This window comes from Mus caroli, unplaced genomic scaffold, assembly GCF_978045245.1.
Source record: "Mus caroli unplaced genomic scaffold, Mus_caroli_1 scaffold_13, whole genome shotgun sequence".
NCBI classification, from domain to species: Eukaryota; Metazoa; Chordata; class Mammalia; order Rodentia; family Muridae; genus Mus; species Mus caroli.
In genome coordinates this window covers 16,516,393-16,538,191 of record NW_028227268.1, presented here as the reverse complement: position 1 = coordinate 16,538,191, position 21,799 = coordinate 16,516,393, and the positions used below count along the sequence as shown (strand labels likewise).

The 21,799-nt window shown below is 39.7% G+C and overlaps 1 protein-coding gene across 6 annotated transcripts in view; it reads left to right on the top strand.

The window, feature by feature from the left end:
- The first annotated feature begins 2,905 nt into the window (after positions 1–2,905).
- Tanc2 (tetratricopeptide repeat, ankyrin repeat and coiled-coil containing 2) overlaps positions 2,906–21,799 on the top strand; it is a 335,376-nt gene continuing 316,482 nt past the window's right edge. For 4 of the 6 annotated variants that reach the window (XM_029484223.2, XM_029484222.2, XM_029484220.2 and 1 more), the window contains exon 1: positions 2,907–3,317. The gene's annotated coding sequence lies outside the window, so the exon portion shown is untranslated. Of the gene's footprint in view, positions 3,318–21,799 lie in introns of all 6 variants that reach the window. The other 2 variants (XM_029484221.2, XM_029484218.2) reach the window with 1 other exon arrangement.

The following is a 21,799-nucleotide window of genomic DNA, read 5'->3' as shown; positions in this document are numbered from 1 at the left end:
CTACAGCTATCAGCAAAAATCCAATAAAGAGATCTGCTGCTAAAACTGGATTACAGTGGTTTTCCAATTGCCAGGAAAATGGGTTTAAAGGTTCTCATTTTGCGAATTATTATTAAGCTCTGTGAAAAAGTTGCAAACGGATTTTGTTTTGTTTTGTTATTTGAAGACAGGGTTTCTCTGTGTAGCCCTGGCTGTCCTCGAACTCACTCTGTAGACCAGGCTGGCCTTGAACTCAGAAATCCACCTACCTCTGCCTCCCAAGTGCTGGGATTAAAGGTCTGGCCCCTGCCTAAGGTACCACCTCCCACAGCCCCACAAGAGAAGCATGGTCAGTAGTCATGTAAGCAATGGCCCAAGCTTCTGACCTTCAGGCTAAACTCCTCCCCAGTTACCTAGCAACAGTGAAGACCATAAAAAGGGGTGCTCAGCTCCCCTCACTCTCTTACACTTTGTTCCTTAACCTCTCACTTCTCTCACTTCTCTCTCCTCTTCCCTTTCTCTTTGTCTTCTCTCCTCTCCTGTCTCCTTTCTCTGCCTCTCTAGCCTTTCCTCTGTCTCTGTCTCTGTCTCTCTCTCCCCCTTCTCTCTTTCCCCTGCGTTTCTATAATAAAGCTCTTAAACCATAAAAAAGCAAATGGATTTAAAAAGAGAATAACAGACATATTATTTCTTTTAAAATATTATTTTTAATATGAGGCTATCTGCATTAGCATAATATAACCAACCTTAGAGCTGGTAAAATTGTGTCAAGTCCATATGGCAGAATTCAATCTACCAATATTTCATGGTGCTTCGCAATGAGCACCATAATTTCTAGGTGCTGCCACCTGAACTAGTTTGAAACGTAACATATTATACCCCTGACTGCTTCATAATTTCTCAAGGGAAGGAATCTATTAGCTCCAGCAAAACGCACAGGAAACAGCTTAGATACAAAATAATCTTTAAAATAAATAAAAAGACTAAAAGAGAAGGAAGGAGGGTAAATTCGAGTGTAAAAACAATGTAAACAGTTGGTATTTTTCCATGAACATTTTATTGTATACTATATTCTGTACTAAATATTTCTCAAAGTTTTGTTTAAATTTCCTAACTACTCTGTGAGGTATCATGACTCATTCCAGACAGGTGAAGAACAGTTTCAAAGACTTGCTTAAGCACCATGTCCCAGGGTAAGTGGAAAGTGACACTGACCAAACCTGCTTTTTGACTCCAAAGATAGCGACATTGTAATGTTTCATTGTGAAACTGTTGAAATGTAACGTTTCTTTGTGGGTTAAAACCTAAACACAGGCACAGTTTCCTTTTGAGGTGTGTATGCAGTTGTGACCATTAACCAGTGTTGACCATTCTAATAATCCAGAAAATTTCCCTCTGATGCCCACCTCACCTACCTCAGATATAAATAATCAGTCCCCTGCTCCTATCACCATAGGCAGGTAGGTTTTAGTTAGACTTAACTTTTGGAACTAGTATCAACAGTCCATATGTCTTTCACATGACTAATTATAGTCATACCTCAGAGTTTTACCTCAGAGTTCTCAAGCGTTCACTGGAATGGCTCGCTTTCTGACGTGACTTCATGTCCATTTTAAAAAATATTGCATTGAAATTAATATTTTTTTAAAAAAAATCAAAGAAATTACATAAGTGCTACGGGGTTGGGGTAGATTCAGATGGACTGTTATCAAAATAAGCAACCAATCAATCAACCTCTCCACCTTCTAAACGGCATTGAAACAACACCCTGATTGATGCAATTTGTGAATCTATTTCCAATCATGGCATTTCATTAAGAAGCAGATGACTAAAAAGTCATCTCAGTTAATGGAACGGAAGTTCACCCAAGCAAAATATTCAACGATGATTGCTTTGTATCATCTTGTAGCACGCACTTGGGAAAAAAATTTTACTCCAAGAATCCTGCAAAGTTGAAGGGCTGTTTTCGTGGTTTGAAGCAAGCTGAAGACCATCTAGGCGGAGAGTTTGGGGAGAAACATGACTGAAGAGCCTCCAATGGGGTCTTAATGTGATGACTTTCTGTGCTTAGCAGGGTGCCTTGAAATCCCGATAGTTCTTATTGAAGCTGGTAATGACAGAGGCAGCATGTCAACTTTACTGAAGTCTAGCAAGCTAAGGTTAGAGGACTGTCAGCAATTGTTCCAGATGACAGTTTTCTTTCTTCCTCTCTAGTTTCCCTACGCCTTCCCCCCGCCCCCAAACCATTGTTGTTTTCCCTCCCATCCCTGTTCGAAAGGCAATGGTGGCATCTTGAAAGCAGTCTACACATTACCACTGAGACGCAGGAGAGGAATAACTGACACTTGTTGGCGTCAATGACTTTGAGTGACACGTGTGCCTGTGGTGACCAGAGTCGGGGGCAGTCTAGAGGAACGTTCCGGCTATCAAAGCAGGAGGAAAGGCCCCCAGAAGTGGGCGCACGTGACAGCAGCAGCCACCTCGAGAGTGACATCATCCCGGGGGGCGGAGCCAAACTCTTTAGGGCCTTGTCAGCTATTGAGCTTCCTCTCCTCTTCCTCACCAAATGCCTTCGACCCCACCAGCCCAAGCCCCCTGAGGAAACCAGAAATGCCTACACGTCCTGCAGCGCCAGGGCCCCCTCTGTCAGCGCGGCGCCGGGGTTCACCACCACCGGCTCTCGCAACGCCTCCCCGCCCCCAGGCCGTGGAGGGGCGGGGGGCGGGGGCGCGCGCGCTCCACCACGCACGCGCCCCCACGCACGCGCTCTCCCTCCGCGCTCGCGCTCCTCCCCAACCCGGCCCGGAGGGGGCGGGGCTGCGGGCGGCCTCCGAGGGTGCGACGCCCCCGGCGCGGCGGCGGCGCTAGAGAGCGGCCGGCCCGGCGCGGGTTGCTGGGCGCGCGCTGCTCCGGCGGGGCCCGCTGGCCACAGCCGCCTCGCGCCAGCCGCCCGCCCGCCCTGCGCCGCCAGCTGCGAGCGCCGCTAGCGCGGGGCCCCAGGCAGCAGGCGCCGCGCTCCCTCCGCCGCCCCGCGCGCCTCCTCGGGCGGCCCCGCCCCCGTTCCCATCCCCCTCGCGCTCACCTCCCGGCTGTGCAGCGCGCGAGGCGGAGCGAGGCGCCCGCCGCCGCCGCGGTGCTGAGGGGCGAGCCTGTCCCCCCGCGCCGCCGCTGACAGGAGGACCGCAGCGGGTTGCCAGCGCTCGCCGGCCGCGAGGCCCCGCCGAGCCCGACTGAGGTGCGGATCCTCCGTGGGGCGTCCGCGGGCGGCGCGGTCCTCACCGGAGACCACCGGCACGCGGGCTTGACCCCGAGGTGCGCCGCGCCCCTTAGAACGGCAGGTAAGGGCTGGGCGAGCAGGGAAGAAGGGTCGGTGAGGGTGAGGTGACAGGGGCGTTCGCTTGCGACGCCTCAGCTGCGGGGGCTGGGGCTGGGGCGAGCAGGGAGACAGGGAAACGGACAGTGAAGTGCCTCCGGGTGTCGAAGGCGTGGGGAAGGCAGGCTGCCTCCGAATGTGGGACCGAGGGCGGCTTCGGAGGGCTCCCGGGTCTACTACGTGGCTGTCACCGAGGTTGGTCTTGGTATTTGGTACCTGGAGGGTCTTTGGATGACGGGGACCGGGATGAGATGCGAGGCACATTGCTAAACGTGGCAAGGAATGTGGTGCAGAACGAGTTGCAAAATGTGTCCCTGAATGCAGCATAAAAGTAGTTGTGAAATGTGCCAGGTAAAGGCACAGTATGGGCTGGCCTCTGTGGCGTAGAAATGCATGGTAGAAGTGTTATTAGGAATATGGATAATTCCTTTGGGTAAGGAGGTGTACTATAATAAAAGACTAATGGGGCTTTTGCTACATATTCTGTCGTAGGAGATCGAGAGGAGCTGCGATTTTTGACATGGGGAAAGTACCCACGTGAAGGCAAAAAAAAAAAAAAAAAAAGCAAAAAGCAGATTGTCTGGTTGTGAGATGGGAAAGGAAAAAAAATAGGGCTAAAATGATTTCAGATTTTGCCATCAACATGTAGAGCATCCGTGCAATTGTAGCCTGTCTCTCTGTTCCAGGTGTGGAATGTTTAAAATGTTTCCCAGAAAACATAAACAATGGTCATTAGCATTAGGGAAAGATTGGATGTCTTTTCCTCTCTCTTCTGCTCCTCTCAAGGAAAAAAAAAAAAGAAAGAAAAACACAAACAAAAAAAAAAGACAAACAAGCCAAGCACCCTGACTGTAATTGTGTGTTCAGGATCGTTAGGCAAAGGGAATGATTTTTCATCTGTGTCCCTGCCTTGGCTTTTATACAGGTGAAAATAAGTGGAACAAGGAAAACAGAACAATATGGTGAACAAAAGGGATAAATTTTCAGGCATTTTGAAGGGTTGGAGCCAAAAGCTATGGCAGTGGCTAATTACAGAGCCTGGCAATAGTGGAATATTCTGGTATGTTTTAGCTGTTGAGATGGGATGATGAGATAAGATAAAAACGCTATACAGTAAATTGGCATAAAACGCAGCAACATAGATACTGTCAATGTAGTTAGTGTTCCTTGTAGCATTTACCAGGTAAATTGTCTTCGGGATGGGAGTGAAAACCAGAAACAAATGAAACAACTGTTCCTTACCTCTCTTCCTCCTCCTTTCAACCCCATCTTTCTCTCTTAAGTGTGTGTGTGTGTGTGTGTGTGTCCACATGCTACAAAACGTTGTGACTTCCGTCTAAGAACATCTGTGTTTTGAGAGGATTGTCAGAACATACTGTAATTTCAAAAGTAACAAAAGACAGCTAGATGAGCCATGTAAAAATAACGTGTGTATACATTGAGTATCTGTGTAACTGAAACAAAAGCAGAAATATTTGATGTGTTCACCAGGGTGTATTTAATATTGATGATATCTTAGTGTGTTATGTTGGAATTCTTATAAATTGAATTACCTGCATGAATGTTGTTCTTATTATAGTAATTTGCCAGATAATCTGAAAATTCATAGTGATTGGCTTCGCCCTGGTTCCAGATTCATTCATTGAGGGATCATTCCCTTCAAAAACGAAATTGGATTTTCCTTGATTAATTTTGAACTTTAGTCTTTTCTGAAGATATTTAGCCTTTTCTGAAGAGGCTCTGTTGAGGCTAAAGAGAGAAGAGGACCAGAAGAGAATAAAGAGCAGTTCTGTTGGGTCTTCCTGTTTTGTTCTGACTGTAAGCCATATGCACTGCCACCCCCTACTGTCTGTAGGAAGAGGTGTTGCAGAACCCTGTTCTTTCCTTGTTATCACTGCCCCCTTGTGTAAGGGAAGAAATTGATAGCTGCAACTTTTGGGAAACAGTCTTTTCAGATTGTTCTTTATCATTGGAGTGGCTATGTAGATCTATTAATCACTTGTTTACTTTAAAGTGCATAGCTAGGAACATTATGTTAACCAGATCTTAGATTTGATGTCCCGTTTAAATAGTATCTGATATTAGTTAATTCAGGTTGCTAAAAATGTTTCCAGTATGCTCAGGAACATGGGACTCAATTACTTTAGTAGTAGTAGGTTACATCTATACAGCATACACTTCCTGACAGTCTTGTACATTGTTTATACAGTTACAAAATTCTTTGAGGTATATATTGTTATTTCCATTTTTACCCAGGAGAAATGGAAACAGATTAATTTGCCAAAGATTATGTAGCTGAGAATTGGAAATGCTGTTTCAATTTAGAAACTCTGGCTGGAAACTCTGGCTCCTAACTGTCCTTCATCACTATACTGGATTGTCCTCTCGAATTAGTACTGACAAGGCATACTGTACTTAAAATGCACATGTCCACCATAAAGCAAATAAACTGTCTACACACATGCAAAGAGTGCTTATAGTAAATATTTCTTTTTAGGAATTTGTTTTTAAATTCTTTTTATGTGATTATAAGCAGTAAGTATTCTTATTCAGGACTTTTCATGTGATTAAAGACACATTTATAGTCATGTTTTCTTTGAGGAGGATCTTTAGAGGTCAAAAGTTATATTCAGGTAGTTTGATACACACACATATACCTCATGGTATTTAAAAAAAAAAAGTATCAGTAAATTTTTATTGCTAACTTTATTAGGAAAATCAAGATGAAATTATTTTTCCTGCATACTTACATTTTATGATCTCTATTTGTTTTAATGTATCTTTTGAATAATTAGCTTTTCCAAACAACTGTTTGCTCAGATTTTTCTTAGCACTTAACCATTGTTTTATAGATATTCCTTACATATGAAATATTTACAAAAACGAATAAAGCTCAAAGAACAACAGTGCACTCTACATTCCTCATACAGCTTCGATTGTTTTAGAAAGTGGACTGTCACCTCTCATGATTGTGATATTTATTTATTTGCAAATTATTTCTACCATTCTGTTCACAGAAATATTTTCTGGTTACCTTGTGACTCACATAGTTCATGTAGATAAACAGTCTTTTACCTTAATATACATTTGTTGATATTATGGGTATTAAACATATTAATTATGAACAAACATTTTTAGGATGTAAAACTATATAATTTATTATACTGAAGAAATTGAATGAGATATAGGTTCAGACTTGCTCTGAATTTTTATTGATAATATTTTACTTGTAATTGATTTGCATTTTTACTGTAAACATTTACCACCAACACTGTTAAACCTTAATTGGTTATTTCCATCTCCCATCATTGACTTTTTTTTCTTTGAAACAGGGTCCCCATGTGTAGCCCCAGTGACACTGACTTACCCATTCTATTGTTCATCCATGGTGCTAGCATTAAAGCCATGGGCCACCTTGTCTGGCTGTTACTAATATTTTTTCCTCCAGTGGTGCTAGAGATAAGCCCACGGCCTTGTGTTTACTAGACATGTATTCTAACATTAAGCTGCACTCCCAGCCCCTCACCATTGATTTTTACCTTTGTCATGCTAGCTCTCCTTGTTTGCTATAGTTGACCATATCCCTTTAGCAGTTCCTAAATAATTACGATTTTTTTGAATGAAGAAAAGAAATAGACTATAAACAGGAATATACTAATAACAGGAGTTTCAAAGGGGAAATACTGAAATGGTTGATACTTACTGGATATATACTAAAATGATTATTATGAATTGCAGTGCATAGGAGTCTTTCTTTGTCAAAGTTTTTTCCTTCTTGAAATACAGTTAAAGTCTGAGGGAAATTACTTGGTCACTCTAGCTGAATTATACTGGATCAAATTCCGAATCACTCAAAGTTAAGGAGAATATTTTTAAGGATGGTACTCAGATTCCTTTCAAGTACTTGGAGCATACTGGTTCATATGGCTTTTAATTTTTCTAACACAAGTCTGAGCAAGGTAATAAATACTGGAAGCCAGCTTAATATTATACATTTCTTTTTTTCTCTGTGAATTAATTGATAACTTAGTATTATTATATTTGTTTCATATGCCTACAGTCATCAAATAATAGTATTTGATGGGGAGATAAATAATACTGTAAACATAAATTTTTTAATGCTTTATTATATTGTGAAGACTATCTCTTGGCTTATCTGAATTGCATGTTTTCTAGTAATGTACTAAATGAAAATTATTTAAGGTAAAAATAACAACAACAACAAACCAAACCAAAACAGAACAAGGAGCTAAGGTAGTGGAGAGTAAGTCTTTTGAAGCTATGGAGAAAAATATTGAAAGTTTGAGGCTTAAGAGGTATGTTTTCTATTCAGAGGCCACTTTTCTCTTAGAGAATGTCTTACGGTGAGTCTTAGGATCAAAGAAATTGTAGATGGAGACCAAGAACTCAGTGTCTGAGTCTCAGAAAGCTTATGCAGGTTGTGGATGTGGAAAAAGGAGGGACTTATTATTATTCCAGAAAGTTCTAAAGAATTGTAGTACCGTAGTTATTTCTGGAAGTACATGTCTTTTGTTAGATCAGTTTACTTTTGATTTGTAGTGCTGAAACATGGGCCATTGTATGTGTTGGGCAAGTGTTTTTGAATTCTATCTTTAATCCCCACCTCCCCAAAAAGAAATCATTTGAAGGCTATATTTGTCGATGATGAAAGCATCAAATGAGTTGATTATTTTATGGGTCACACCAAAGTATCTTGCTGTCTTCAGCTTCTGTTTGCCCTTCTTTAGTGAATGATAAATATGATCAAGTTTAAGCGACAAAAGAGGTCTGGAGAAATGGCTCAGCGATTAAGAGTAATAATTGCTCTTCCAGAGGTCCTGAGTTCAATTCCCAGCAACCACATGGTGGCTCACAACCATCTGTAAAGAATCTTATGCCCTCTTCTGGTGTGTCTGAAGACAACGACAGTGTACAGTGTAACTCACATATATAAAATAAAATTAATTCTTTAAAATAAAAAGGGAGAGACAAAAAAACTAGGCTGATGCCAGTCTTTACCATACTTTATTTTTTTTCTCTTCATAGAATCAGTTTCTGTCTTTTTTTTAGTTGTGTTAGACAAAACCTCTCTAGTGTCTTTTTATTAGAACTCAAGTTAGTCTGATATCAGTCACCTAAACTAAGCTATTGCATTTTAGTCAATAATCTTGGCATGTTAAAAAAAATAAATCAGATTGCCTAGAAGACACCTTTACTCTTTCTTTTGTGGGTCCCTCCACATTGCTGTCAGAGTAATATATATGCACGTCCTCTGTCTGTGGTGGCAGTAGGAATGGGGTGTGTGGTGTGGTGTGTGTGTATGTGTGTTGCATATACATGAATATGAGGCATACACTTGTGCATGTAAAGGCCAGAGGAGGACAGTGGATGTTTTCTTCTGGTGCTTTTGTCTTTCTCTTGAGACAAAATGTCTCATTGAACTAGAAGCTTGCCTTTTTGGCTAGGCCAGCCTTGCCAGACGAGCTTTGGGAATCCATCTGTCTCTTTCTCTCAGTGCTAAGGTACAGGTGCATGGAGCCATAGCTCATATTTCCTAAGGGTGCTGGAGATTCAAACTTAGGTCCTCATGATTTTACCCATTGAACCATCTCCCCAACCCCAGAATTACAGTTTTAAAATTTTAGCTGATCATTTTAGTTTCTTCAGAAACTTTATTGCTTCTCATTAGAGAAAAAAAAAAAAATCAAATAGGAGCTCCTTAGCAACCAATGCGGTAATTAATGGTCTTTTCCTTACATCTTTTGACTTATTACTTGCCACATTTGTCTTTAAGTTATTCAGTAATTCTAAATTCCTTTAATATATAATAACCTCTTACATTTTCAGATTTTATTTTGTATAACGCTCTCTTTGCATTGGACTATCCCTTTCCTTTTCTTTGTTCTATAGGCAAATTCTTAATGTCTCAGCCTACACAGAATCTTTTGAGTGAAGAAGGTTTTTCTTAACTCACCTACTTGGGTTTGAGTGTGCTATTCTTTCTTCTCCCTTTGTACCATTATTTATGTGACTGCCTCATCGCTAATCTGTTAGATTTCTTTAGGCAGGACTTATGACGTTTCATCTTGTATTTTGCATCAGTATAATTACTGATAATGGGTACTCACTGTCCACTTACTGAGTAAAGATTGTTTTCGTTATGCCTTTGAAACTTCAACCCATGCCAGGCGTGATGGTACTTGCTTTTAATCCCAGCATTTGGAGGCAGTGGAGCTATGCGAGTTCAAGGCCATCCTGGTCTACAGAGGGACTTACAGACCAACCAGGGCTACGTGGAAAGACACTGTCTCAGGATAGTATAAACAAGATACATACACATACCTAAATCTAAATATTCTTACTAATACTTAGATTGTAATTAACATTGTCTCTACAGGTAAACAAATTCTTCTTTAAAATGTTTCCTAGGGTGGTAGCAGGAGAAAGATTAGAAGGTTCTCTGTGTGAGCTTGAGCCAAATTACTTTCTTATGTATTATAGAAATTGACCACCTATACTGTGGGCTAAATCCAGCTCATCATCTATTTTTGTGTCTTTCAAGCTAAGAATAGTTTTTAGATTTTTTTTTTAAGTGGCATAGCTATGCTCATTTGGTTACATATTGGCTGTGACTGTTTTTGGGTCAACAGCAGAGTCTAGTAGTTGCCATAGAGACCGTATGGCCTACAAAGCCTAAATATTTACTTTCTAAAATAAGTTTGCCATTCCTTGATTTATTCTATAGTCTATGTCCTTAGTGTTCTTTGAATGTTAGGAGTTATGTATGTCTATTAGGTTTTTACAGAAAATACCCGCTTCTATTTATTGAAAAAATTTACTATGCCTTAGTACTGCTTACTTGAAAAACCCATTGTACTTCTTTATAACATGTTGTGTGCCCCGTGTCAACCTCTCTCCAGCCCCGTGAACTGAGACAGGGTTTCTCTGTGAAGCCTTGTGTCCTGGAACTCACTTTATAGACCAGACTGGTCTCAAACTCATAGAAATCCCCTGCCTCTGCCTCCTGAGTGCTGGAATTAAAGGCATGTGCTGCTGCCCCCCGCCCCCCAATGCTGCCAGCCTATAGTATTCTTAATATGTATAACTCTGAAGTTAGATTCAGTTGTTTGTTTGTTTGTTTGTTTTTAAGAAGTATCCCAAGCAGAGCCACGTGTGGTAGTAGACACCTTTAATCCTAGCACTTAGGAGGTGTTAAGCCTGGTATACAGAGTGAGTCCAGGCTAGCCAGCTGCATAATGAGACTGTCTTAAGAAAAAAAGAAAAAGAAAGAAAAGAAGTGTCTGAAACAGAGAAGAATTTGGAACACAGACTAGTTTGTTTCTTGTGTATTTTCCATAAAAAATTGTCTCATTCATATACATATATACACACACACACACACATATATATTTGTCTTTGTTATATGTAAGGTTTGAATGTGCATTAGTTATTTTGAAAAAATTGGAGCATTTTTAGGGTGTGTCATTTTCTTAGATGCTTATTGACTCCTTCCATGTGTATTTCTTGACTTTTTTTTATTACTATTCTCTTTCAGTTGAGGGCAGAAGTTTAATATTCTCTTTTATGGCTTTGTTTTTGTTTTTTGTTTTTGTTTTTGTTTTGTTTTTTATTTTTGAGACAGGATCTCTCTGTAGCTGTCCTGGAACTGAATGTGTAGACCAGGCAGGTCTCGAACTCATAAAGATCAGATGCTGAGATTAAAGGCATGCACCACTATGCCCAACTTAGAAATTTCATATTGTTTTTTCTGTGTCCTAGATATTCTTCCACCTCTGAAAAATAAAATATGTAGCATATTAACTAGTATTTCCATTTTTCTAAAGTTTTACTTTTCTAAAGTCTACTGTTTTCCTTTTGTGACAAAGGTGTTGTAAAAGGATTTTATATGATTTATACATCTGTTGTGTATTTACATATATGTGGGTGGGTTGTATGTGTGGAGGGCAGAATTGTTTTCTACTTTATTACACACTGAGGCAATCTCTCGTTTGCACCCAGATCTTGCTGCTTTGGCTAGTTTAGCTAACCAGCTTGCTCCAGGGATCCTGTTTCTTCCTCCCTCATGGTGGCAGGCCACTATCCTTGCCTAGCATTTCCCTGGGAATTGAGGATCTGAACACTGCTCTTCATGCTTGCATAACAAGCATTTTACCTGCCAAGATATCTCTCTAGGTCCCATACATTAACTTTTATAAATATGAGCGAGATTTCAGACATAAAGTTTACAAGGAAAAGTATGATCTTTATTTGTTGCAAATATCTTTGAAGCAATAGACACACATTTCTTCATCTTAAATATATGAACATATCTATCTGGTCTTAAAGATAGGCATGGAGAAACGTGACTCTGATTTGTCATAGAAGCACACCTTTTACTGTGGATTTATTTATAATAGGTTATATTTATTGAACTTGGATAGAGTATGTAGATAATCTATTATTTAGTCACTTTAGACTTGGAGAGTATACTTCAGATCTTAGTAAATATTTCTGTCTAAATGAAGACTGTGTTTTCTTAACCTTTGTTCCTGATCTTGTATGGAATTGGGGTAATGTCCCAGAAATTTCTAGTTACTGGTCTGTGGAAACTTATAGATAATTTGCTATGTTCTAGAAGTCCACTTCTCCTTCAGTGCTAAGGAACTGTAGAGTTCCTTAGGCTTTTACACTGTTGCTGTCTTCAGACTCACCAGAAGAGGGCATCAGATCCCACTACAGAGGGTTGTGAGACACCATGTGGTTGCTGGGAATTGAACTCAGGACCCCTGGTAGAACAGTCAGTGCCCTTAACCACTGAGCCATCTCTCCAGCTCTTAGGCTTTTAAAGTTGGGTGGTGGTGAAGGCATTTAGCTTTTGTAGACCAGTGGAATGCAGACTTATTAAGGCATATAAACAAATAATCACTGCCAACCACTTATACTTAAATCCTGCTTTATCATTGATCTTACTTCCTTTTCTAGTTTTTTAAAAAAGTTTATTTATTATTTTATATGTGTGAATACCTGTTGCTCTCTTCCGACATACCAGAAGAGGGCATTGAATCTCATGACTGAGAGAGTCATGAGCCACTGTGTGGTTGCCGGGAATTGAAGTCAGGACCTCTGGAAGAACAGTCAGTGCTCTTAACCTCTGAGCCATCTCTCCAGGCTCCCTTTTCTAGGGTTTTAAAGCAGAAGAGAGACTTTTTTTGAAAGTTGTTAGATATTTCTGATATTAGAAAGTGACAAGATTACTTAAGAATCATGTTCAGTTTAAGAGGCCTTAAGTGGAATATAATGGTATACGCCTGTTTGTTATCCCAGTATTCAGGAACTTGAGGCAGGAGTTTGAGGCTAACCTGCACTACATAATAAGAGCGTGTCTAAAATAAACACAACAGAACAAAAAAGCAGCTTTCACTTTCTGCATAAAGAGACCAGTTGTGTAGTAGAAAGAACATGCCTTATTTTTAAATCAGTAAAACAGGTGTGAATTATTGCTCTGTCACTCATCATCTGTGAAGGACTTTTTAAAAAACTTACCTTGACAAGGTTTTATATAGAGACAATTTTGGAATTTTGGTTTCTTTAAAAAAAATACAGAAATATTATAAGAATGTTCTTTCATTTTACTCCCAGTTATGGAGATGGTGGTGCTGCCTTGACAGCAGCTGACTTAGATTTACCTCATGCTCTAGCATAGGCATGGTTTTGCCACCTACAGAAAATTTCTGTGATGTGTGATGTTTGGAATTCTGGGAACTTTTAAGAGAGTATGTAAAGGCTAGTGCCCTGGTAGGCCGTGGTTGGTGGTTGGTAGCAGTTCAGGGGAGTTGGTTGGGGTTTGCTAGTAGTCAAGCTCAAAGAAGAAACAGTGGGAAAGAAACTAGAGTCAAGGAATCCCCACCCCCACCCCCGTTCTTTCTATCTTGTCTAGTGCTAAGGGGTGAAACTGGGGGGAAAGGTGGGAAAAAAATCTACAAAGTAGCAAAGAAGACCAGCTACAGTTTATGGTTATAGGATGGAATGATCTAAGTGAGTGAGAGCCAGTGTTTCCCCACACAGCGAGAACGTGGCAAATAGTCCCCCCAGTTTGGTCATGTACATGTTTTCAGCTTTTACAAACATCGGCCCTTATTTTTTGAATAATTTGGTTTTGCTCCCCCACCGCCCACCAGTTCTTCCCTGCCGGTGCTCCAGGTGGATAGTTTTTGTAGTTATTCTTTTTTCTAAAGAATACATGATTAGACAAGGTGAATTTCTTAGAGCATTTACTTCTGTAGTCTTTACTTAACAAGGACAACAGGAATATAACAAAACAACAGAAATAAAACAAAAGGCCTTGGCAATCTGCTATAGAAAAATATCCTGAAAAAATTTTGTCCTTTTTTCTGTAGTATGGATAGGTGCTCAGAATCTCATTGTTGGGGCTATAGCGTAGTAGTAGAGTGCTAGCAGGACTAAGGCCCTAGGTTCAGTCAGAGAGGAGATGGGAGAGGGACATGGAAGTGGGGGGGGGCGGGGTGAGAGGGAGAATGACCTCACAAATCAGTACTTTTGTACTAATTATAAAATGAAAATAGTTTGTCTTGGGCTGGCAGTGTCTCTGTTGGTAGTGCTTGCCTAGTGTGTGTGAGGCACTGGTTTTGATCTCCAGCACCATATAACCAGTGTGCTGGTACAGGCCTCTAATCCCAGCACCCGGGAGGTAGAGGCAGGGGGTTAAGAACTCAAAATTCAGAGTCATCCTTGGCTACACAAGAAGTTCTAGTAAAGTTTGTCTTGAAAACATCCCATTTAATGCCCTTCAGAAAGATCATTTTTATGCAGTTTCACATTATATTGTTACACATTTAAAAATAGTTCAGTTGTTAATAGCTGTTAATTTTTATTCACTGTACTAGACAATGGGTATTTCCCCACTAGTCTGCCTTTTTTTTAAAAAAAATTACAGAGTAAAATATATGATTATAACCATTAAAATAAATAAACAAGGGGTAAATAAAATGTTAGTATTTTCCTTTCTTAGATCGTTTCCTTTTCTATTTATATTCCTTATGGCAATATACATTAGCAGAAATTTGGATTTCTTTGTTTAAAAATATATAAGCAGATATACGTACATTTATAAGCTTTTTTCAGTTAAATAGAGGATCATATTATTTACATTGCTCAATGACTTGCATTATTTATCTAACCACCTATCAGAGCTCTCTTTCCAGGCTCAGTAAATGGAATTCTGATTTTAAAAAGCTGAGTACTTATAGCTTGTAGCACCATCATTTATTGTTACTATCCAACAGATGGATGTTAAGGGTGCTTTTGTTTTGTCTGCTGTAATTAACTATTAGGGATATTGGTCTACTCTTTGACCAGAGAAGCAAGCATTCTAAATAAAATATTAATAAATTAAATCCAGTTGTGCATTTAAAAGACAGTATAACATGATCAGGTAGGTTTATTCTAGGGAGGCAAGGATATTAAAATGTAAAAAACACAAAAATCCATAAAACATCTTATTAAACGACTAAAGTTGTAGGATTTAAAACTATATTCTATCTTAGAGTTGACAGGTTTTGTAATTGTAGAAAACGCCATGAGCACACCTGTCCAAGGCATGGCTATACCCACAGTGGACTGAGCCTTTCCACATAAATCATTAATCAAGATGATCAATCTTGTGATGCCAACAGGGTAGTCTGATCTGGACAATTCCTTACTTAAGGTTCCCTCTTCCCAGATGACTCCAAATTATGCCAAATTGATAGTAAAAACAAACTAGAATGGTACCCAGTGACATGAATTCTTTTACTTTATTGGTCCCCTTTGTTTTTGAAGAGAATCTTAGATAGCCCAGGCTAGCCTTGAACTTGTTATCTTTTTTTCCTCCCCTTCCCAGGTGCTTCCTGAATGCTAGGCAAACATTGTACCAACTTAGCTGCATCTTCAGCCCCAATAGTAACTTTTCTGTTATTGCCCTTTCTATCCCCTAACACTCATTTATTTTTCACTTCCTTTTCTGATAACTGGAGTCTCAGCTTGTCATAGTTGTTCTCCTGAATCTATTTTCAACCCATTTGAACCCTCCTTACTTGGTAAAATATAATGCCAGTTAGTACCAGTGCTGTCTGTTTTATGGTTGTATACTTACAAGGAATGATTGCTGGAGCAGAATAACTTTGTTGACTTTAAAGTACTGCTCATTCAACAACTTTAAATTAATTTAGTGCTGCCCAGCTTTCCTGTATTACTCTGGTTCTTCTATATTCTTGTTCATGTAAATGATTACATTTTTTTCCTTGAACTCAGACTTCCAACATTTTCTTTCCATCAGATTCCTCTCAGCACTAAGAAAATAGAAATAATCTTCCTCTCACCTGTGTCTTTGCCAGCATTAACTATGATTTAACTATCTTTTCTTTTTAGGTGCCCACCAAAGTACATTTGCCTTCTCACTTTTCAAGGGCATTGTTTTGTACTTTTTTTTTCCTTCTTTTTCTAGACCACTGCTAATAGCTTAAAAACATCCTGGTTTCTTTAATTTCAAAGAGACTCTCCCTTGATCATCTCTCTTAGTTACCATCCTCCATCTTTTCTCCCATTTATATTAGATGTCACAGAAGGATAATAAGTTATCTTTATTCACTTGTCTGATATTTTTTTATAGCTTTCTTCTAAATGTATAATTAAATGATTCACTGATAAATGTATAGAATTGAGCAGTCATCACAGCTTAATTTTAGAATGTTTCTATCACCTCAGAAAATTCCCTTCAGCTTGTTCATAGTCAGCTACTCTTCCTAATCCCAGTTGTAGGCCATGTTAAACTGTGGGTCATGATTACATATTGGGTTGCAGAGTGAATGTAGGGGTCATGGAAAATTTAACAACAGTTAAAAAAAATTCTGAACATACAGCAACCAAAAATGAATCAAAAGCCAATATATAATGAATCCAAGATGATTTTGGTAGGCTTGTTCATTGTATCACTTCATTACAACCTTGGTTTTGAACATACAACTTGTGCATTTTGGAGTGTACATACCATGAAGGCAATGGACTCCAGTGAACACTGTCTGACACCTTGGCTCAGATTTGATATTGTATGTTGGAAGATCCTGCTATTTAAAAGGTTGTAGTCTACCTTGTTTTGACAGTTTCCCTGGACTCTGCACAAAATGGAGGACTCCCCTTGTCAGCAGGGCTTCCTCTTCTCTGCTATATCTGGGGAGCCCGACACCCACTCTACCTGGAGAATGTCATGTCATCCTTGCTGAAATCCAGGCTCAACTTCCTGGAATGCCTCTCCATGCCGACGAAGTATCCTCAGTACCTTAAGCCTCAGCTAATGAAACTTCACTCTAAGAAGAACCCCTTCCCACTTTCCCAGGTTTATATATAGTCCATGTTCACACCAAATAAAGAGCACAGGTTATTTTGTTGACTACTGTCTAAAAGAGCTGTAATATGGAAGGGCGGAACAGGAATCCTGCTGACCCACCCGTTCGGACTTTGATTCGTCTTTTCTGGTTCTGTGTGCATTGGGGCCTGGACACCCCAAGGAATGATCAAACCTCAGACTTCAGCTTCTGCTCTGTCCTTTCCCATCTGGTGTGCAGCAGCACCAGGATAGCCCAAAGGAAGAAGTGAAAAACAGAACCACAGTTGTATGTGGTATGTTATGATTTGGGTTCTTTTTCTTTGTATCTATGGTTTTCTGTACTCATAGAAAACAGTAGTTTAATTATGGAAAATGAGAATTTTAATATTTTCCTACTGTCATTTTCATCATATTATCAATTTGGTGTTGTATTTCAATTAGGTTGCACTGTGTTAGAGTGTTGATTTTTAAAAATTGTTGAGTTGTTGACTTTAAAAGAGTAGTAAATGAATTTTGGTTTGGGAGAAAGATAGTGTCTTACTTAGGGTTTCTATTGCTGCTACGAAACACAGTGACCAAAAAGCAAGATGGGGAGGAAAGGGTTTATTTGGCTTACACTTCCAGATCACAGACCATCATGGAGGAAGTGAGGATAGGAACTCAATCAGGGCAGGAGCTGCTTGATGGCTTACATCCTCTAGCTTGCTCAGCCTGCTTTCTTATGGAACCCAGGACCACCAGCCCAGGGTTGGCACCATCCACAATGGGCTCGACTCTCCCCTCCATTGATCACTAATTGAGAAAATGTCCTACAGCTGGTTCTCATGGAGGCATTTCCTCAACTGAGATTCCTTTCTCTCTGATGACTCTAACTTGTGTCAAGTTGACACAAAAAAACCAGTACAGATAGAATTCCCAACAATCTGTGAAATGGACCTAAACATTACTTTTGTCATTTTATACTACATATTTATGTAAAATGGCCTTCTCAGCACTGACAATTATAAAAACATTGATCAATTAAGAAAAAATCCAGTTACTTGTATATCATAAATATCAACTATTCAGCCAAGATTTTGTTATTTTTGTAAACATAAACAAGCACATTCATCTCTTTAGAGTACAGATTTGCTTTGTCTTTAATAAATGGTAAAATTATAAAAGAATTATATTAAATGTCTTTATGACTTTTTTATCATGAAGTATTTTTGATTTGTATAACCACGTTAATCACCTATACTGGGATTGTGTAAAGGGTTTTTTGGTTGAAAAGAGATCATGAAGCTGACTGAGACAGATGCAGATACTTATACCCAACAATTGGACTGAAATCGGGGACCCCAATGGTTGAATAAGGGGAAGGATTGAAGAAGCTGAAGGAGAGAGCAACCCCATAGGAAGACCAACAGTCTCTACTAACCCAGACCCCAGAGAGCTCCCAGAGACTGAGCCACCAACCAGGAGCACACACATAAATAGTAGAGGTCAGCCTGGTCTGGCCTCAGTGGGAGAAGATGGGCTTAATCCTCCAGAGACTTGAGGCCCTAGGGAAGGGGGAGGCCTGCTGAGCCAAGGGGCAAGAGGAACTGTGGGAGGGGAGACTGGGGAGGGGCAACGACTGGAATGTAAAAAAAGAGAGAAACTGCTGTAGCAAACACTAATCTGCTTGTTTCTGTAACTGGCCTTTGGAGATTCATATAAGTGGAATCATATTATGCAGTTTTATTTTACAAGTACAAATATAATTTTTTGCTTCTGGCTTCTTTGTCTTAGCATGTTTTTAGGTTAATTTGTGTTGATCATGAATTAGTATTTCATTTTCTTGCTGAATATTATTCCATTGTGTAATTGTACCATTTTGTTTATCCATTCACCAAATGGACGTTTGAATTCTTTCCAGTATTTGGCTTTTATAAATAATGCTGCTATAAACATTCATGTGCAGTGTTAATGTGGATAAATGATTTAATTTTGTTTGGGCCCATTCCTGTTTTTTGGTGTGAAATAAGGATCTAAGTTTGTTTCTCTGTATGTCTGCATATCTAGGTGCTCTAGAATCACTTGTTGAAAAGATTATCCTTTCTTCCATTACGTTGTTTTGCATCTTTGTTGGGAAGCAGTACCTGGGTTAATAGGGAGGGATAATTATCTGTAGGGTTTTACCACCTTAAATTTCCTGCTAAATCCTCAGATACTCAATTAGTTCAGTGCTTCCTCCAGATAGGACAACTTCAGAATGATGGCGACCCTGGCCTTCCTCCAGATAGGACAACTTCAGAATGATGGCGACCCTGGCCTTTCCCAGCAGATGCCACTGGGATGGCTAATATATCTCAAGTCTGCAGATCAAGTCTTGTTTATTAGTGGAAACAAAGTTGCTGGTTTTCAAGGGATTCCCTACTTTGGTTGACCCACATTTTGGGGGATGCAATTGGGGTGAATGAGAATAGTAGTCCCAGGAGGAAATACCAAAGTCATGGATACTTCTTTCGCAGTTAACCATCTCTAATATTTATTAGGAAACACATTTTTGTTGTTTGCTTTTAGATGGCTTCCAGAATATTGAAAAGTCAGCTCTCTCTACTTTGAATTGTTCCAGCCAGCCTTTCTTCTCCATCTTTTCTCTGAAATTGCTCATCAGTGGCTTTCACATTGTTTAGTCACTGGGCCTTTCTTAGACTTTGTTTTACTTGACCTGTTTGCATTATTTGGTAATTCGATTGTTGTGCTGGCTAGTTTTATGTCAGCAAGTTAGAGTTATCTGAAAGGAGGAAACCTCAACTCAGAAACATGTATCTGTAAGACTCATCTTCAGTGCATGTACTTAATTAGTGATCAGTGGGGGACGGTCCAGCCCACTGTGGGTGGTGCCATTCCCTGAGCTGCTGTTCCTGGGTTCTGCAGGAAAGCAGGCTGAGCAGACCAATAAGCAGCACCACTCCTCTGCATCAGCCCCTACCTCCATGTTCCAACCCTGTTTGAGTTCCTGTCCTGATCTCCTTCAGTGATAAGCAGTGTATGGAAGTGTAAACCCTTTCCTCCCCAGCTTTTTGTGTTCATCACAACAATAGTAACCCTAAGACAATCACATCTTTCCCCTGAAGTTCTAACTTGTAGTATTTCACTACTTCTTAGTTGTTCTATTTTCTATGATCCATGGTAGTGGATCTCGTTTGCTTATTCGTTCTCATCTTTACAACCTACTAAATTTTTGGAATGCTCTGTAGGAATTTTTTTCTTCTTCTTAAGTCATTGCTTTCTGTGAAGCCCTCTCAAATGATGCTATCCTCTTCCCCCTTTCTCTTTCCTATAAGACTCAGACTTTTGGAGCTGGAGCTAGAGAAAGATGTCCTTTTTGCTCCTCATGTGTTCAGGTCACTCTCCTTTTTATCTCTAAAATTCTCGGGCTTTGAACAGCATGTTATTAGATTATATTATTTACAGACCCCTGTTGATTGTGACTCCTGGCTCATTCCCTACAATGAATTTTTATTCTGGCTATTTAGTGTTAGAACAAACTTCACAAATTAAAGTCTCAGCTCTCTACAAGATGGGTATTTCTTTTCTTTATTTAGTTTTTTGAGGCAGAGTTTCTCCATGTAGCCCTGTCTGTCCTGGAGCTCTCTTTGTAGACCAGGTTGGCCTTAAAATCACAAAGATCCACCTGTCTTTGCCTCTTGAGTGCTGGCATTCAGGCATGGCTAGAAGACTGTAAATTTAGAGATTGAACACTCTTAATTTTTGGTCAGTGGACTACAAATTTGAGAGTCCTTACCACCTTCTTTGGATTTGAGAATTCATGGGAACAATTAGCAGGAGTCAGGAAAGCAGTGTACTTACAGAGTACTTTTATTATAGCATCAAGGATTTAAATCATAATGAGCTGAATGAAAAGACATAGAGGGCAGAGAGATTTCCATATGGGAAGTTGGTAGTATCTTTGCCTAGGGAGTCAGAGCAAATCTTCTGTCACATGAATGTTTGACAGTACACGCAGAGTATTATCAATTTGAGAAGCTCACACAAGCATCAGGATCTAATGTTTAATGAGATTTCATTATGTAGGCATAATTAAATTATTGGTTATGGGTTGAGCTCAGTCTCTGACTTTCCTCTTTATTTTGGTCAGGTTGGTATCTCATGGTTCAAAGCTTCAGCCCACCAGTCACATGGTTGGTTTTTCTGGTGTAGCCTGACCTATTTAGAGTTATATCGTTACCATGAACTATCCAGGAGCTGCTGTTAGTCCTGCCCTGAGTGAGAAAGACATTTGGATCACTCAGGAAATTACCAGGATTTAAAGACTACCTCCCAGGCACTGGGAGACAGAAGTCAGCCAAGTTATTACTCAAAGTCACCCTCTCTTTTGTTTCCCTTTTCTCTTAGCAGTACTATTTCACATATTAATCTCTGGTAATTTTGATCATGAGAATTTTTTTTGCATTTCAATCTTTCAGTATATATATATATTTTCTCTCTCTTTTTTTTTTTTTCCTTGAGACAGGGTTTCTCTGTGTAGCCCTGGCTGTCCTGGAACTCACTCTGTAGACCAGGCTGGCCTTGAACTCAGGATTCTACCTGCCTCTGCCTCCCAAGTGCTGGGATTAAAGGCATGCGGCACCACTGCCTGGCTTCTTTCAGTATTTTAAATGTAACTTCTAGAAGTGATCTCATTTTCTTTCTTTTTTTTTTTTTTGATCTCATTTTCTAATTTAGTTATTCTTTATTACTAACCAAAGAATCTCCATAATTTATATTTCCTGCATCTCACTGTCTGATAACTGTTTATTTCTTTTCATCTTTCTCCTTGAAAGCCTTATTTTACAATCCTTTAACCCTACTGGAATTTCTAATCCATTGATTATACTGCCATTTTATACTATAGGTAGCCTGGCTCCCTTTCTTATTCAGCTTAAACCAATCTTAACTATCTCAGCATACAACCCTTGATAACATTTTCTTCTTCAAAGAGAAACTTTGTTTCTTAGTAGTGCTGGAGTTTACACCCAGGGCCTTGCACATGTGAGGCAAGGTCTGTAGTATTGAGTTATACACTCGCTCTCACA